The following is a 13216-nucleotide window of genomic DNA, read 5'->3' on the forward strand; positions in this document are numbered from 1 at the left end:
AATAAACGTAAATCTAACTAAAAATAAACCTAAATCTAATTTAACGTAAGTCTACATCTAACCTAATCTTTAACGTCTTTTGGGATAGTTTCCTACGACGTTAAAACTCTCTTCTTCTTGTGTGTGTGTGTGTGTGTGTGTGTGTGTGTGTGTGTGTGTGGGGGGGGGGGGGGGGGGGGGGGGGGGGTAAACCTAAATAAACCTAAGTTTAATCTAATATAACATAAATCTAAATCTAACGTAAATTATGTTATATTAAAAACAAAGAACTAAACTAACAGGGATTATAAGAACCTTAAAACTGATTTAACACATAATTTTTCACATAACTCGGCAAGAGTTGGCATTCTCATCACTAAAGATGTGAGAGTTAACTTCCGGCGGTGACGCTGCCTCATCTCCATCCACATCTGACGACAGCAATCGGCCCTTTAGACCATTCTTGCTCTTGTTACTAACTTTGAAGTTGTTGTTGAATGACTGGAGGTTGTCTAGATGGTCATTGTGTCGGGGATGTAGTGACTCTTGCCGCCCTGAAGATCCACCTTCTTCCCTATCTTCTGAAGACATTTCACCAGTACTTTTGGATCGACGGAGCCCACCATGAGTGAAGGCAGCAATACCCTATATTCCATTGAGGGCTTTCTTCACCCGCTTCATGCAGGCATCGCAGTCTATGGAGACCTAAATCTAATCTAATATAACGTAAATCTAAATCTAGCGTAAATAAACGTAAATCTAATTAAAAATAAACCTAAATCTAATCTAATTTAACTTAAATAAACCTAAATCTAATTTAACGTAAGTCTACATCTAACCTAATCTTTAACGTCTTTTAGGATAGTTTCCTACGACGTTATAACTCTCTTCTTCTTGTGTGTGTGCGCGTGTGTGGATGTGTGTGCCAATAAAAAGAGATAAATGGTATAACCTTTCTATCACCCATGCCAAGTATGATAGATTGGTTATGCCATTTCCCTCTTGAATAATAGGTCTTGAGTTCAACTCCTCGTCGGCTAGATCTTTAGGTCTTTTAATTTTAATTAGTTTCCTACGACGTTAAATTAGTTTCTCTCTCTTTCTCTCTCAATGTGTGTGCGTTTTTTTGTTTATGCATGTTTTCTCTCTCTCTTTTCCTCTCTCAATGTGTGCGTTTTTTGTTTATGCATGTTCTCTCTCTCTTTTCCTCTCTCAATGTGTGCGTTTTTTGTTTATGCATGCTCTCTCTCTCTCTCTTTTCCTCTCTCAATGTGTGTGTGAATTCTTTGTTTATGTATGTGTGTGCGCGTTTTTGTTTATGTTTGTACTCTCTCTCTCTCTCTCTAAAAAACACTATGTGTGTGTGTGTGTGTGTGTGAGAGAGAGAGAGAGAGAGGGAGAGAGAAAGAGGGGAAGGGAACATGAGAGTGAGGAGAGGGAAGGAGCATACCTGGCTCTCCTTCCTCTCCTCGTGTGTGTGTGTGTGTGTGTGTGTGTGTGTGTGGAGAAGAAAGAGAGACAGAGAGAGAGAGAGAGAGAGGGAGAGGGAGAGCGTTACCTGCTCCTTGCTTGAAGGCGCCGAAAAACTCAGATCTGAGATCTGAGTTTTTGGGCGCTCTCTGTTATTTTTTTAGCCCAGCCGGCGTCGCTATGAGCGTCGCAAATTTACAAGTAAATTTGCGACGCTCATAGCGACACCGGGATTTTTTTTTTTGAGCGTCGCTGTGTGAGCGTCGCTAATATGAATAGCCTCTTGTAGTGGTATGAGCCAATGGTTGGGCAACTTGAGTTGATAGGCCATGTCATTGATTGGCTTCAAGATTTGAAAAGGACCATAGTATCATTTTACTAATTTAGCATAATACTTTCGATGGCACGTAGGATTTTTGCCCGTCATTTGTCTCAATCGATCCTTGGAAACTTAAGTAAGATCCATTCATTTTCTTAAAATGTTAAGGCCCTTATGTGCTTGTCAACAACAGCTTTTTGCCTTTGTTGAGAGATGGATATAGCCTCCTTAACCTTTTGAAAAGATTCTTGTAGGTTACGGCTATTCTCTCCAACAGCAGCGAAGATCTTCCCATGTACTTTAAGTAGAAAGGGACTTTTAGGTCTTCCCTCTATGATCTCAAAAGGTGCTTTTTCTGTATTAGTATGGATAGTATTATTGTACGCATCTCTACAAGGGGTAAGTACTTCTCCCATTGTGATCGTTGATCTACTTCTGTAACATAAGTCTTTAGTAGATCGAGTATCGTAAGATTGGCTATCTCACTTTGGCCATCCGTTTGTGGGTGGTAGGCCGAAGAGAAATTCAATCTTGTACCTAGATTCTCAAAGAGACCTTTCCAAAAATTACTGGTCATTCTAGGATCTCTATGTGACATGATGGATGTTGGTAATCCATGTTGTTTGAAAATCTGAGCTATGAAGATGGTTTCCATTTGGTGTGCCTTAATTGTATTTTTGATAGGAATAAAGTGTGATTGCTTGCTAAACCTATTGACTATTTTTCATATTCCTGTATTCCCATGGATAGACTTGGGTAATCCATAGATAAAATCCATGGATATACACTCCCATGGTGAATTAGGGTTGGGTAATGGCTCGAGTAATCCAAGTTTCTTCCCTCTATCATATTTAGTCTTTTGGCATACCACAAATTTTGAAACATACTCTTGTATGTCCACTTGCATGGTAGGCCAATAGAAATACGTTGGTGCAGCCAAAGTTGGTCCGCACTATAAAGTGTGCTATGCAATGCAAAGTATGCTGATAGGTTTTCTTTTTGGCTTAAGGAAGGAGGAAGGAGCTCCTCATACGCTCGCGCTCGACGGTCGAAGCCGAGATGTGTTGTTCACGAAGCAGCTCGGGAGGGCGAGTTCCCTGTTGAAGAGGGAGCCAACGAGAGCTGCCAAGAGGAAAGAGTGCTGCGGAAGTGAAGCGAGAGGTGAATTTTGCCGTCGAGGTTTGTGTCGATGGATTCGGTCTTGAGGGATGTGTGTGCCCCTCTGCAAGGATGTGTGATGGCCATGTTGCGACCTAGAGCAAGCAATATGGTTGTTGTACATGGAGTTTTTTTCTTTCAAGGAGAAGCTGTCATTGCTGATTTTTGTTGTCGTCTCTCCCTCCTTCCCCCCTTTCTTCTTTGCTCGGCTCCCAGGTGTGTGGTGCTGGTGTGTGTGAGCGTGTGCGTCCCCCGGGCCCCCTGTGTGTGTGAGAGAGAAAGAGAGAGAGGTGTCGAGTTGTGGAAGAGCTGGAAGAGGCCAGTATCGGTGTGGTCGCTCTTTGAGGATTGTGTAGGTTGTGTGTGCGTTGGGCGAAGTGCAGGCGAGGCCTTGCTAGTGTGAATCGTCTTTTTTGAAGGTGTTTTCGAGAGGACAGGGGTGTTGTGAATACCCTGAGCTATATAGGGGCCATTGTGTGTGTGTCGGGTGTGTTCCCCATTCCCCCTCTCCAACGTCTCTACTCCTCGAAGAGTAGGTTGAATGCCTCTATGCCCCACATAGGGAGGAGCATGGGATTCATACATGACTTTCTCACGAAGAGAGTGGGTAACACATAGCCTATTTTGATCGAGAAGATAACCATCCTGCAAGGTAAATGGTTCCTCTTTTTTTCCCAAAGCAAGGACTGACATTATGTCTTTAAAGTCAGGGTCAATATCATACTCATCTATCATAGAAGATAGATCATCGTGAGTTGCTATAGACACAACATTAACTTTCGATCGTCGTGATAGTGCATCACCACTTTATTGTGCTTACCAGCAATGTGAGCAATGTGAAAATTAAATTGCAAAAGAAAATTTTCCCACCTCATTTGTTTGTTGCAAAGCTTTGTTTGCGTCATGAAGTACTTGAGACTTTGATGGTCTGTTTGTAAAATGAATGGAGTCCCCAATAAATAGTGCTTCCATGTGTCTAGGGCATGTAGAACAGCTAAAAGCTCTTTATCATAAATGCCCAAGATTTGTTCATCCATATTGAGCCTTTGGCTCTCATATGCTATGGCATGCCCTTCTTGAAGCAAGACTACTCCAAGGCAATCACCACAAGCATCACACTAAACCTCAAATGGCTTTGAGAGATCCAGAAGCATGAGGACTGGTTGAGAGGTAATATTATCTTTAACTTGTCAAAAGCTTTTTTCTCCTTAGCAGTCCATGAATACTTAACCTTCTTCTTTGTTAAGTCATGTAATGGTCCTGCTATTTGAGAAAATTTTTCTATGAAGCGTTTATAGTATGTACAAATACTAATAAAGATTCTTAGCTCATGTAGATTCCTTGGATTAGGCCATGCTTTTATTACCTCTAACTTTGATGGATCCATACGGATACCATCTTGAAGGAAAAATGTTGAGTATTCAAGCCCGGATTCAGCTCGTGTGTCATGCCCATGGGAATATGGATTTGTGTCATGCAGATAACATTAGTGCTTAGTGAGGATTGCATGAGTCAAGGAGTGGTTGATATCACTTCACAAAAGTTATATATGTAAAGACATTTTAATGTAATAGAGTAGTAGCATTATTTTTGAGTTGCAGTACCGAATTCTCTCTCTCTCTCTCTCTCTCTCTCTCTCTCTCTCTCTCTCTCTCTCTCTCTCTCTCTCTCTCTCTCTCTCTCTAAAAGAGAAAAACAACTTCTTTTAGCACAAGAGAAAGCACATGCATGTGGCAAGTTTTGGCAAAATCTAAAAGGCAAGCGCGTTGAGAGCTTTGGTGACTTGACTCTTGAGGATATGTATATGCATTGTAAGAACCTCTATGAGAAACCCAATGTTGATAAGATGGAGGGTTGTAGCTCCCTTCCATTTATGTCTCCCTTCTTTACCATTGAAGATGTATGCCGCGCGCTTGAGAAACTTGCTACTCGCAAGGCAGGTGACCTTCAAGGTGTCAAGGCTGAAATGATTAAATGGACAAGCAAGAAAACACGATATTGGATATGCGATATGTTTAACCTTGCACTTCAGTATGGCATGCCTCATGATTGGAGTGCAAATTGGATCAAACCTTTGCACAAAGGAGGAGATGTAAACAATGTGAACAACTATCGCACTATAATGGTTGGTTCTTTGATGGCAAAGTTATTTGGATGTATCATGGAGATGAAGATAAGTGAATGGGCTGAAAAGAATGGCAAACGTGCGCTTGGCCAAGCAGGTTTTCGAAAGCATCATAGCACTATTGATCACCTTGTCACTCTTCGAGTTCTTATGGAAGCGTCTCGATTGAAAGGAAAAAAGTTGTATTGTTGCTTTGTGGATTTCAAGAAAGCTTTTGACATGGTACCGCGAGGAAATCTTTGGAGACGTATGCAAAGCCTTCAAGTGCCGAGAGAATTTATGCATGCAGTCTTTCGCATCTACCAAAAAGTGATATGTCGATTACGTATGGGAGATGGAATTTCAGAATTTTTTGCAAGCACTATTGGTGTCAAACAAGGATGCCCACTTTCCCCAACCCTCTTTGGGCTACTCATTGATGAATTGGAATACATGGTTCTTGATTTTATGCAGCAAGAAGGCATAGAAGAGGTTAAGATTGGAAATGCGGTGATCATGCTTTTGCTTTATGCCGATGATGTAGTGCTCTTGGCACATACCTTAGAAGATGCACAAAAGCTTATGAGTGTCTTGGAACGCTTTTGCCTACATAGCGGGCTGATCGTGAATGGATCCAAAACCAAGGTTATGCTTGTAAAGACCCTCAATGACGAAAATCCATGCATTGTATACAACAATGAGAAACTTGAAGTGGTAGATCACTTCAAGTACCTTGGCCTTGAGGTTCCATCCAATCATAAATGGAAGGATTGTGCAATGTGTCGCTTGGAAGCCGCAAAGAGGGCTTATTATGCATTTGAGAACATGTGCAATGCAGGAGAGATCAAGTGTTGGGCTCTCAAAAAGTACCTCTTTGACACATTGGTGACACCGGTGCTTCTTTATGGAGTGGAGGTGTGGGGTGGAAGCATCGGGAAGTCTACTTGGAAAGAGTTTGAGAATGTCCAAAAGCGTTTTCTCACCAACTTTCTCCAAGTCAAGACACAAACACCCTACATGCTCTTACTTCTTGAGTCCGGATCGCTTCCCATTGAGGTCTTGGGCATGGAAAGGGTTGTGGAGTACATGCGTAAGACACAACGTAGCCCTTTGCATCGACTTCCTAGAATCGCATATGAAGCAAGTCAAAAGGTTCAAAAGACATGCAAGAGCAAAATACTAAGTTCGGGGTGGATGCTTGATATCAAGAAATGGTTTGGAAGATGGGATGCATGTCACTTGGTCAAGGATGCGTCGATCGACTCCCAAGTTAATGAGGCCTTCTTACAACGCCAATGTATCATGGCTTGGGAGAAATCCGGAGGTTCTCGTTTCAGCCATTACACCACACACGTTGCCCCAAACTACAAATTTCTCTTCTTCTCGGAACGAGGTAACCGAACCCATTCCTACATCCTTGAGCCCATCCCGTTGAGTGCGATCCGCACCATTGCCTCCATTCGTCTTAGCTCCCATTCTCTACGCTGCGAGACAGGACGTTGGGGCACTGGCGAGGAGTGTCATCGACTTTGCACCTTATGCCCTCGTCAAGTGCGAGAGAGTGAGTACCACACACTACTTGAGTGCTCAGCTTTTGACCACATTAGGTCCTCTTTTCCCCATATATTCAGCCATGAGCTCTCCCTACATACCTTCCTCTCCCAACCACGATGTGGACTCTCTATTGCGACGCTCATTTCAGCCATTTTTGAGCATCGAGAGTCACTTATGAACTCCACTCACACCACGTGACATGTTCATTTGGTCCCATAGGTCATATTTGACCTCCCAGGACGATAATAGAACTATCTATCTATCTATCTCTCTCTCTCTCTCTCTTTGCTGCATCACACCTCCACGCCATGGCTTCTCACCTGCATCCTCCATAGCCCTGTTCCTAGCAAAACAGTTCACTTTTATTTTTGTTGAGAAAAAGCTTTTTCTCCCTCAATGCTTGAAAAATAACTTGGAAATGTTGCTTGTGCTCCTCCAAGTACTTGGAGTAGATGATGATATCATCAAAGAACACTCTAGTAAACTTGCGATAGGGTCAATTTATTTTCTCCATCAAACGATTGAATGTGGTAGGTGCATTGGGCAAGCCAAAAGGCATGACTAGATATTCATAAAGACCAAATGTTGCACAAAACACGGTCTTTAGAATATCTTCCTCCACTATCCTTATTTGATGATATCCACTTTTAAGGTGAATCCTACTGAAGTAGGTAGAGCCTTGTAGCTTATTAAATAGATCTTCTACCCGAGGTACAGAAAATCTTTTTTTGATAGTGATATGGTTTAGTGCAGGATAGTCCACACACATGTGTATGTGTTCCATCTTTCTTTTGCACTAAAAGGACTGGAGAACAAAAGGGAGAGGAGCTAGGCCTCATCATCCCTTTGTCTACCAATTCTTGTACTTGCCTCATGATTTCCTCTTATTGAGCTTGGGAAAATTGATAAGGAGGTTTGTTAGGCAGTGAGCTTCCTGATAGGAGCTCAATTTGATGGTCATCATCCCCTCATTTTGGAGGTAAGTCCATAGGGATATCATCAATCAACACATCTTGGAATCCTTTTAGAAAGTTAGACAAGTCTAACTCTTCTTGATTCCTACCATTCACCTTTGATGAAACATTAGGACCTTTTAGGGTCTCTTTGAAAAAATTCATGTACGCAAAAATTGAGCTCTTCATTGATTTATCAAGGGCAAGAGGAATTACAAGTGGTATAGTACGACCAAACTCATTAGCATCTATATACATGTTCTTTCCCCTGTAGGTGAAATAGATTCTTCTCTCAGGGGATTTATGTTGGCAGCCATGTGATCAAACCATGGCGCCCCTAGGATAGCATCCTCATATTGGAGAGGAGAGATGAAAAATTCTTCTTTGTCGACATAGCTTTGGACATGAAGCCTCAACTTCCCAATCAAGGGAGTAACGGAGGCTTGTTATCCCTTGAAAGATGTGTCAATCGTTACAATATCTCCCATCTCAAAATCTTGAATGCCCAACTTGGTGGCCAAGATTTGAAGTTGTGAGTAGATCTAGGTTCAAACAAGATGAAGTAATCATGCTCCCTTACCTTTCCCCAAGCATAGGAGAGAAATTATCCTTTGCAATGAGCATCCTCTTTTGAGTTTTGATGGTGGAAGCCCTAGGAGTCTCATTGCGAACATTTTTCTTAGGGCAAGAACGATAGCCATGTCCTTGCTCCCCACGCTTAAAACACTTATTGTCGTTACGAAAAGCTTCAAGCTCTTCATGAGAGAGTTTGTTTTTACCTTTGTAAACTCTCTTCTCCTTGGACCTATTGTTGTTGTTGTTGTTGTTGGAATGGCCTTGAAAAGAATTTTGGGCATTAATTTTTCCCTTTGCATCACTTTTGTCTTTATTTTCCATGGGCTTGACATTCCATCTAGCCCCTTGTTGTAAATTGATGCATGAAGTAACCATGGTATGGTGGATTACTTCGCTAATAGAACTAGTCCGTTGAGAGTTGACATACTTGGCCATCTCTTCAAGTAATCTTGCATAAAATTGTTTCTTTTGCTCGGTGAAGTCTATCTTTTGAAAGATAGTAGCCTTGAGATGTAAATCCCAAAACTTGTCCACATATTTGTGGATAGACTCATGAGAGAGAAGCCTCAAACTCTGCCATTCGGTGAGCACTTTGTCCTTTGCATTTCTTGCAAGGAATTGCTTCATGATGCAAACTCGTAGAGTTTTCCATGTCTTTGGGGCTTCACCGTTGCCATGAAGCCTAGCCCACAAGCGATTTTTGGAAGTGCATAGCTACATGGTGTCTCTTGGAAGACTCCATGAAGCACTCATCTCCAAAGGCCACTTCAAATTGTTGGATGAAGGCCAATACTTTGTCGGTAGCACCAAAGGTGCCATCATAGGTGAGAAAAGAGATACTCTTTCCTCCCTCTTTGAGCTTCTTTAGCTTTTGTGACCTTCACCATGCAGGGTAAGATTTGTGATATCCTCCCCTCTTGTATTCTCTAGGAGAATAGCCATAGCTTTCATTTGATAGAGGAGGAAGGTGAAGAAGAAGGAGAATAGGGTGACCTCTTTCTTGACCTTTGTTTCCTCTCTTTCCTTTTGGAGTGACGGGGAGAAGGACCATGGGTTAAATGTTTCCTCTTGGGAGGAGTTGGTGATCGTTTAGTCCGCCTTCTTCATGGAGCCACATCTTTGAAGGAACTTAGGGATTCATTAATTTCTTGACCTTTGGATTCCTCCTCTCGTATGGGAGAGAGTCTTCTTTTGGGGGTCTCATCAAGAGGCCTCCTAAGCTCTCTCTCCTCTTGGAGAGGAAAGAAAATCCCATAAGCACGAAGTTGTTGAGTAACTTCGGCTTGCAAAGCGGGGTTGCCCATAGCTTGTTGCAACCTAGTAACAAGATAATTAACAAACATGGGGGCATCATCATTAGCACCTTCATTTGCAAAATCAAAGTTATCAATGTTCATTATACTCTCTTGGTTATTGTCAACCATGTTAATTAAACTTATGTGTTTACTTAGTGTATGCTTTGGAAATTCAAAACCTTAGTTGCTACTCCTCTTAGCCTTTGAAAGTAGGCACTTAAGTATCTACACCCACGGCTCGAATTGGTTAATTATAGAGAATAGTGAAGTGGGTCTAACATAGCAAATTTGCTGAGGGATAGCTCCTTTTGGACTTCTTATGGCTCAATAATGGTATAACCGTAGGCAAGTCTAAGAAGACTCCATTATTAAGACCAAAGATCCCAAGGTGTGCACCATATCCCACATAGTGGGCTCAACAAAATTGATAATAGATCCCAATCCCACTTACCTTAATATAATTAACAAAATCAACCATTAATAGGCTACTTAAGGACCTCTCTTCTTAAGCAAGAAAAGAGAAACCAAATGCTCTGATACCAATGTAATGTAAATGGCCTATGAACTTTGAGAATAGCGGAATTCAGAGAATTAGAGTGAGCATTTTTGTGAGATTACTTTGAGAACTTGGAGGGTGAACTTAATTGATGGTAGCAACATAAACATAGTACTTAATTAACTTGGCATGAACAATATTTTTGCAAGAGAGAGAGTATTAGAGAACATGACAATAGATGAGGACCGGATTTACGTGGAGTCGATCCCCCTTCCAAAAGGCATTTGTATTATAGATTTTCCCATCAAGAGAGACTTTGTTACAATACATTTTTTGTGTTCCTTGTGACCTTGGTGATGCTATGAAGATGGAAAGCTTCATGCATCACGAGCTTAACATAAAATTTGCAAAAAGCATTAACTATCCCAAGCCTCAGTCCCAAGGCCTCAAACACCTTCGAAGGTGGAGAGAGCTAGCGGGGAATGAGGGTAGGGAAGAGGAAGAAGAAACATTCCATAGGAGAAAGAAATAGTTTCGCACTTATCATCACTCTTCTTGCTTAGCATAGCATAATAGCATAGTAATGAAGATGAAGAACTTGGCAAGCTTAAGCATTGAAGCATGGCTCTTTTTTGGATATACATTCCATAGCCAAGAGTGTTGGTGTAGGCTCTCCCCTTCTCACAAACTTGAAGAAGGAGATGGAGCTCTTGCATTTTGAACTCCACACAATGAGAGAATGTGTGTGTGTGTGTGTGGGAGAGTATACCCTCCCCTCTCATGCTTGGTCCACCTCTCTCTCTCTCTCTCTCTCTCTCTCTCTCTCTCTCTCTCTCTCTCTCTCTCTCTCTCTCTCGTATTATTTTATTATTTCATTTGGACATGTGTCCTCTTTTTCCTCTTTGAGAGAAATAGCTTAATTATTTATTTTAATGTATCTAAATTCTCATTGGACCCCTTTAAAACCTAACCAATAGCATTCAACAAATCATGAGGGCCACATGTAGAGGATCATTTGAAGATGTATCTTTTGTGCTTATTAAGTCATTTGGTTGAATGGAATACTTCAAGGACTTAATCAATCAGGCATGGCACATTCATGTCGCTTGAGAGTTATCTTTGAATTGAATACTTCAAGAACTTTAATCATTTAAGCATGTGAGAAACACCTCAAGCTTTTGGATAAAGTTTCCACTAAAACTTAGCAAGACAACAAGCACCTCATGCTTGGGTAGGATTCCCACCTCAAGGTCAAAGACCCCCTTTACCATTGGCCCAGTGTTGAGATAGATCCGTAAGCACATGTCTATATTCTAACCCTTGTCCCTGTTTATTATCCGACATTAAATGATTAGTTTAATATGAGAAAATCATTTGGGTTGGTATGATATTAGATTTTATGACAGGAGGTATCACCTCTCTCCATCTTCAACACAACAAATATCACCTTGGAACTGAATTCCTGCAATATAAATAGATTGTTGCCTCAATATTCTTGATGGTTGAACTCTCCTCTGATCTGCCGTCTTCACCTGAAATGGTGTTGGCTGCAATTTTCCCAACTTCATTTTATAATACACTAACTCAGCCAGGATTTTGACTCTAGATCCTCCATCCAATAATACTTCATCAAACAAAGTGTTGTGAAATATCACCTTTATAACTGGAACTACAAAGCCATAATCTGCTAGATCAACTTTGTTCACTACTGACTCAAGTATGCTATTTGTTTGAATTGGGTACTCCCTTGATAGAAATCTATCAACAATTTTTCTTTGAAGGCTGGAAGCATACATAATAATTGATCCAAAGACATCTTCAATGGAGAAGTTATTAATACTTCAAACCAATCCTTGTCATCTTTTTTTGTTAAGGGTTTCCCATGGTGCTATTGCAATTAGTCCCCCTGAATATATGAAGTAGCACCATCCACATTCTGATTCTTCTGGTCCTTTTGCACTTGTTTCTGAACTTGGTCTCTGATTCCTTTTTGTTCCTTCCAATCAATAGTACCATTAACCTTAGACCTAGTAACAACCATTACATATATCTCTTGGTTCTCCCCACATTGATTACAATCACAAGCCCATTCATCACAATTCTCTTGAGATTGAAGCTCTAGATATTCAGAAAGTAACACATCTGATGTTTATTGCTTATCAGTGTCAATTATAATTACATTTTCTTGAGTTGGTGGTTGATGTTGGTGCTACTGCTGTGGATTAGCTTGCGAATTATCTTGAATTTAGGATACAACTAGCATTCCTCTCTCCTCTCTATGCTTGACCCACAAAGCACAATTCAGACCAACCCAATGATGTGGTGATGAACAATACACACACATGGCATTATGCATGGTGGTATTCTTTGATTATTATCCTGATTTCTCCAAGGTGGTCGTGGAGGTCTAGGAGGTCTTTGAGATGGTGGCCTCCTTCTAAATGGAGCTATTTGATTAGTTTTAGCATCATGTTGTCCTCTTCTTGCATGTGGAGTTGATCTACTCCTATTATTAGGGTTGTACCAACACTGAGTTGTGTTATGGCCTTCCCTTTCACAAATCTAACAATGCTGCTTTTCCTTTGGAGGTACAACAGAATCTCTGATTTTCTTCAACTGACTAATCAAATCTTCTTCTTTATCCTTTTTATTCTTACCACTCTGCTTCTTCTTCTTTTATTTTCCTTTACTACTTTCAGCCTCACTATTAGAGGACACCTCTAAATCACTGTCTTCATCAGTTCTAGACTTAGCATGTGACTCTGCTTCCATTCAGAGCTACACTTGCTTCTAGTTTTTTTCCTAGTCGTACCAAGTCTTTTTCAACCCTTGCTGCAGTTGTGACCAAGTTGTTGAATCCACCTACAATGTCTATGTTGGCCACAACATTATTCAATCCCTTTCTCAGACCTTTCAAAACATAACCTGTTAACATCTTATATGTGGGTCTCTCATTACCTCGTATTCTTTTTGAGCATAATCTTCCACCAACATACTTCCCTGTCTACTGTCCCTGATTCTCTTTAGAATATCAGTCAAAGTTTTCTCATTTCTGAATCTTTGCAAATATACTACTCTAAGTGCAACATATGTTGCAAAATGTGCAATTCCATATTGGCTAAACCAACTCATGGCCTTGCCCTTTAGTGTTGTTGCAAGTTGGTACAATTTTATATCATCACCATATATAGCCTGATGTACGTACACTAGCTTGACACTTGGTCTCAAATTGAGCCACATGACAATCTGCATCTTCACCTGACTTGCCTCTGAATTTTGTTGCTTTAACCTTAGGGTTAGGAGGTGGTTGAG

This window comes from Adiantum capillus-veneris, chromosome 16 (genome assembly GCF_014529385.1).
Source record: "Adiantum capillus-veneris isolate H3 chromosome 16, ASM1452938v2, whole genome shotgun sequence".
NCBI lineage: Eukaryota > Viridiplantae > Streptophyta > Polypodiopsida > Polypodiales > Pteridaceae > Adiantum > Adiantum capillus-veneris.